Raw genomic sequence first — 6769 nt, 5'->3', positions numbered from 1 at the left:
CACACACACACACCTTTCCTCTCTGCCCCAGTGCTCTGCTCTAAAACATGAATATATTCATTTTTTTGGGAGGAGAGGCATCGGGCTACTTGACATAAATCTCATCCACACACAGTCCAAAATGTGCGCAGAAACACACAAAACGACACTAACACACCCTAACCTACATTTACATACAGCTACATACAGCAAGAATATGACCTAGCATAATCAAATATGGAGTTGCACATGCTCATTCACTCAATTCATTCAAGTCTCATCTGACCAAAATATCCTGCTTTTAGTTAAACATTAAAAGCAGTGACCTGTCTATCTCAAAACGGGTTAGGGTTAACCCAACAGCTTAGTTACTTTAATATCACCATAAAAAACTACTCATGCGTCGGAAAAAGGAATTAAATATGTTGACAGATATGTTTAATATAAATGCTGGTCAATTAAAAATGTAATCCAAACAACATTAAAAAAAATGCATCTAATACTAACTGACTTACTAACATGAACAGTTGATCATTGAGATGTACACACTGGTACAGACTAACCAGGCATGATGACTAAGCCACATGACTTTTCATGACAACTTGTGGCATCTTTATATCCAGTAGGCAGCCTGTCTACTGGATTTAATGTCCTTTTCCATCTGCACAAACAGATGTGCGTCATCTATGCATATGAGGGCTGGATGCATTGGTTTGTTAAAATACACTTTGTGCCTGAATGCCCTTTTTGTCCCTGTATTTATGTGCCCTTATTTACGCACTAGCTTGTGCATGTGTAAAGGCTTCTCAGCAACTGATATGAATGAATGTAATCACATATGTTCTAAATGTAAATGTATGTTGTATATAAATAGGTTGGATCTGTGTATGTGCCCATGCACGAGCTAACTGATAAAAGTGTTCTGAGAGCCAGCATGAGAGGGCCAACTAAGAGGCAGTGTCAGGAGCATAATTATACAAATTTGCTCGCAGTTTAGAACTGTGTGTGTCAGTTTCTCTGTGTGTGTCTGTGCGCATGCAGACATGCACCCAATTGTTTGTGCAAGTATACTTATGTGTGTGTAGCTGTGTTCACACTTGTTGTGCACGCACGTGTCTCCTGGTGAAATCTCCAGCTTCTAGTGGTCACGACACACAAAGGCAGCTGCCAGCTTGCAGGCTCAGGGCCAAACACATTGCCTTAGAAATGACAGACGCCTGCCACACACACACACAACTCTGAGGCTAACTGCACTGTGGGCTAGACGTATGAGTGCATGGTTTACTGCAAATAAATTTGGGTGAGGGGGTACCTTAGAAAATCCTAATTTGTAATTCATGGTTTTATGTGATGTTCCTATCAAAAAGAATCATTGCTACAAATGGAGTATTCTGTACCTGCCTGCTGTTCGAAAGATTTCAGATTGAATACTTTGATGTAAACCACCTTAATCTAGCGATACCATCCATTTTCTGAACAACTTCTATTAAAATGCCCTTGAGCAAAGCACTGACCACTAACTGCTGAATGGCTGACTAGACAATAATGTGGTACAAAAATATAATTTGGTTACTCTAATGAGTTTGTCATTACTGCAGCAAAACAGTAACAGGGCACATGAGATAACAAATATTGTATCTGAGTTTAAATATTACGTCCAACCATATTAATGAATGAATTATGTGGGTGTGCACAATAATAGAGTACAGTATGAGGGCCGATCGTGTTTCAAAATATACTGTATCTCATATACTGTATAGTAATCCAAGCTGTATCTATTAATCCTCTGTTGGCCAATATTCTTGTCTAAAAGGTTCAGAACACAAAAGAGTTTAAGAGTAACTAAGAGTACAGATTTTCCTTTCAGCATCGTTTGGAATGGGTGATTCGGACAAAGACAAAGGCAGATAACTTGAAAAAAGTTAAATAAAAAAAATTGCCCATCACAGCTGAAATAAGAAAACACAAATCACATAGTAGTTGGTGGAATACAGTATCCATTTGGCAAAGCTCCAGGAGTCTGTTCTAATCTGAGAGGCCAGAGACCCCAATCTTCCCACAGGGTCTCAATTAAGAAGAATCTAATCTGATAACACGCACGCAGACACACACACACACAGATTGTCTCTAAAACACATCTCCAGAACACTTTGACACTCTCTGTCTCCACTATACACACACAGAACACCTGCAAAAATCAATCCAAGCCTTTGCCTTTATCATAATTAAAACAATGCAGAAGTTAATTCACTTTTACAGTGTTTTAATATATGCATTTACACAGTTTGAAGGCTAAATTAGAGAGAAAATCAACAACCTTAATCAGTTCAATATCTCTGAGTAAACTCTAATCGGCTGCATAATTTAATTTTTTCCAGTATTTTAAGTCTTTTAATTAATGTGATACTCATGTCGACAAACTACTAAGAAGACATCTTAAGGTTTTGGTCTTTTTTTCAAAAACACTTCAAGACGGGCTGTGACTCCTCCTGGGATCAAACCATCTAAAAACCTTACCAACAAGCAAGTAAAAGTGGAGAGACCAGGTCTGATTTGTGTTGTGTTTTGTGTGCGTGTGTGATGACCCTGGCTCCCCCCTCTTATTATCTCCCATCATATCACCCTGCATTGACGATAGCATCCACATCTGCAGTGCATTCCTGTGAGGCGAGGAGGTGACGAGAGCATCCTACGCCAGAATGACTCGGCAGGATTTCTTTTGCGCTCCCTCCATCCCCACACTCCTACCCACAGACTGACTCACTGCTCTCTGGCTGAGGCCCAGTCTGTCTCAACTCCTCCTCTCCTCCCTTCTCTCCTCTCTCCTAGTGCCTGTGATCTGATGTGAATGGATGCTGACGCTGGAGGGCTTTCTGCAACACTGCTTTCACCCATCAACTCTGATCAGGGGAAGGAAGGAGAGAAGAAGGAAGGTGGGAGAGGAAAGGATCTGCTTGGAGTATTGGAATGGGCCCTCAGAAACCGATTTTAAAAGGTGAATTAGGGTTATGTAGAAAATAAATATGTAAAAAAGAATGTCAGAAAAGACACACCTAATTAAGATTCGCAGAGAACCTAATAAAATCTTTCTATTTTAACAGTTAACTGTAAAAGTGAAATAACAAACTTATTTTATGCCAGCAGGAATAAATAAAGAGAGCAAGATAGCTATGCCCAGTGAATGCAAATCCTTTTACTGTATAGTTCAACAATTTAAAATAAATGCATTTAACTTTCTTTCTGAGAGTTAGATGAGAAAACCAATACTACTCTAATGTCTGTGTGCTAAATAGGGAGCTTGGAGCCAGGAGTAGGGATTGGCGGATCGATCCTGTGGGATCGATACATCGATACTCGAGAGATATTGGGTATAGTTTTCTTTTAAAAAACGTTGATAATAAAATTGTATAATACAAAAACATAGGTGGCTGCATCACTTCTAACTGCGTTCAATACTTTTGTATCATGTTTGTGTCAATAAACAGCCCTTTATATTAAAGAAAGCAATTCAGTAAATATCTAAAAATTATAACCAATCCTTAAAATACTAAGTGAAAACCAATATAATAAACCCTTTTGTTATTAATCTCTGTGGTTGTGACTAGAGACGTTGGGGTTAGTTTAAAGTACAGTGTTTCATTTGGCTTGTGACAGGCTGTTGTTTCTTTTTAGTCTGTTGCACCCTGTTAGGAGGCTGTCGTGGCAGTTCTGGTTGGGCGACTGTCTTTTTGTTGACGGAGGAAATGGCTGCCTTGTCCTCTACGCCCTGACAAGCTAAAGTCTAGGTTTCAACAAACACTCAGAGAGGAGAAAAACAAAAGCGCAAAGGTAAAAAGTGAGAGATGTAATAGAGGGGCAGTGGGTGACTAGGACTTTTTTTAGGTTTCACAGATCTGTCCGAACCAATCCTGCAGCACGGCTGTCTTAAAAACCATCTAGACTGTTCCTTGGCTTCACTTCGAAAGCCATTCTTGCCGTAAGATGACACTTAAAACTGTGATCTCCTAATAGCCATTTGGAAATGTATATTACATTTGACAACTATATTAAAAAAGCCTTGATCCAAGCTACAAAGGTGTGCACATCCTTGATAAGAATAGAAAAGCAGGGAGATATTTGCAGCCTTCAGAGGCAGGGGAGATCTGCTTATTAAAGTGCAAGACACATGGCTAAGCTGTGTGATAGGCAAGTTCAAATGAGGCAAGCCCAACAAAACCCTGATGGTCCCATTAACTTTGGAGGCTGCTCCTTTAAAACAGCTATTAGAACAATAGCTATGGAGGACAGCAGAGTTGTGTATCAGTTCACAGAAAGGGAAATGGAGTGCTGATCTGCCATCACTTGAACATAATTCGATACCAATGTAAGACAATTACCCATTATTGCTTTGTATTGTTTGAATAAAGAGGCAAAGACTAAAAAAAACACCAAGTAGTATTTAGGATACCTGTAAACTCCTGTTCAGGGTCCCGAGAAGCCCAGCAGCCAAGCTCAAAAACACACAGGAATACCCTTGACAGGCTGCCAGTATGTCGCAGGGCTAAAGGGCAACACATACCATAATGTATGACACGTATCAATTCCCCCCGTGCCCATTATTTTGTATGTAAGCCCATAGAGGCCGAGTCTTAGTGTGTACGGGTTGATGCCTGTCAACATGTCAGGATAATGATTTCCCAGCATCAATGCATATTTACGTCGAAGCAGCAATTTTATCCCATTCATTTCCTGGATCAGCACATCTCTGCTACTGTCCTCTGACTGCTTCTTCTGTCTATATGACACATCCGGTGTGTGTGTGTGTGTGTGTGTGAGCTATGGGCGTCAACTGATGCGTGTCAGATGATGCCATGTTTTGCAACACAGCTGGTGCTTGTTGCACTTAACATATATATAGTAGACAAACACATTCACACTTATGGTCAATTAACTTTCCAGCTTTTTCTCTTTGGGACGGGGGAGGAAAACAGAAACCTGATAGAAAATATGCAAACTTGTTGTTATTAAGTTGAGTGAAGTCACGTGAAACTGCTGCAATGTGCAGAACAGCCGACTGGTGTCTAATGTTCAGATCAGCTAGTAAGACTTTCTCACTCATGAGGCTCGAGTAATAGTATATTTTCTCCGTCCATATCTTACACATTATGTATGGATGAGGACTAAAAAGTCAGCATTCGTCCATTTGAAGTTTTAATCAGATGAGAACAGGGAAACGACGACGGTCCCTCTAACGCCCTCCTCCTACTCCTGTTACCTGTTCCTCCTCCCCCTCCTCCCTTTTCTCTTTTCATTCAATTCCATTACTCTCCCTTTAGAAAATTCTTTAATTACTCTTCCTCCGAGCCTCTTCTGCTTCTTCCAACTGTGAGTTTAACTTCCCTGTTCCAAATGTCTCAAGTGACTTTGCAGCTCCTCCTTCCCATCTTGATGTCTCTTGAGATGCAGTCACTCTCCGCTCCTCTCTGTTGCTGTGTCTCGAGGTCGTTGCGTTGTATGGCGGAGCTTACTAAATGTCAGAGGCGGTCAAGCGCCTCCGCAAGAACACAACGCGCCCTAAAAGCTGCTGCCGGCCACCTGTCTATCACATCAACGCTGTCTCAGCTCATTTGCTCTGACGTTTAACCCATTCACCACTTTTCATGGTGACAAATCACTGGCCAATGATATGATTGGCTCTGATGGGTAATCACTGCATGTGTGATTGGAGGAGACAGTGGACACCAGCTTCCTTGAGGTGAGGTGATTCTGCACACCACTTGTCTTCCAGCTCAGAACTTTGAAAACAAGATTTTGGAAGATTCAACATTTGCATGTTTTTGTCTATTACATCATACCAGCACGCTGTTTGGGATTAGCTGGATTCAATTTCTTTCAGTCTACTATGTTTTTCCTATTTTCTTTTGTATTTTTTTCCATTTCAATGTGTCACACTTGACATTTTGCAGCTTTTGAGAACATACTTATTTCTTTATTGCAAAATGATGTAACACTGAGGTTACAAGCAGGAGCAGTTTTGAACTCTCAGGCTTGGTTGGGTTTGTAATTTGAAAAAAATGTCTGCTCAAGTTTTAATTAAAGAAAATATTCATCACAATATCCTTTTCACATCATAGATGACTGTTAGTTTGTCTTCTGAATCAGATTTTCCGATTTTAAATAATGTAATACTTTTTTTTTTTGCTTTGCCAAGCTCGTTAGTTCTTGGATATTGGATTGTCATGATGTAGCACCAAGGAGAGTTTTGAAAATGGCCTTTGGTGCCAACTGCATAATCACACATAATAATGCTTTTTTGATAGCGGATAATAGAGGAATGACAGGAAATGAAGGGGTAGAGAAAGACACACAAAAGTTCCCTATTGTAAGTGGTGTGCTTATTATGTGTTATTTATCACAAGTACCTTTCATGTATCTGCTAGTTGATTTCCATAGCCCTCTAAAATTAATGGAAACACCTTTTTGCCTTGAAAGTTAACTAAAAAGTTATGGTATGCTTTAAAACTAGTTGGCACCAACATTAAGTGCACACAATTTATAGATAATATACTAAAAATGCTAATTCACTACTCTTGTTCCTTAAGGATTTCAGGCTTATCAGTACAGTACAGTATGCTTTGTCTGATGAAGGCAAACTGTAGTTCTCATAATGATCATCAAATTAATCTGAATCTCAGATGTTTTAATTTCACACACCATACACCATCTCAAAGTGGGTGATTTGTGTACCGCTGTGTGTATTAATTCCCTGCGTGTGTTCATGTTTATCTTCTGTTTGTGTGTTTGTGTGTGT

General features: G+C 39.8%; 1 protein-coding gene across 1 annotated transcript in view; it reads right to left on the bottom strand.

Annotated features, from left to right (window-relative positions):
- Positions 1-6769, bottom strand: part of stxbp5a (syntaxin binding protein 5a (tomosyn)) — a 91955-nt gene that overhangs the window by 47143 nt on the left and 38043 nt on the right. The window lies entirely within an intron of this gene.

Source organism: Morone saxatilis, unplaced genomic scaffold, assembly GCF_004916995.1.
Source record: "Morone saxatilis isolate NCDOM2014 unplaced genomic scaffold, NCSU_SB_2.0 Contig7, whole genome shotgun sequence".
NCBI lineage: Eukaryota > Metazoa > Chordata > Actinopteri > Moronidae > Morone > Morone saxatilis.
Note: the sequence above shows the minus strand (reverse complement) of the source record. Positions and strands in the feature narration are given on the sequence as shown.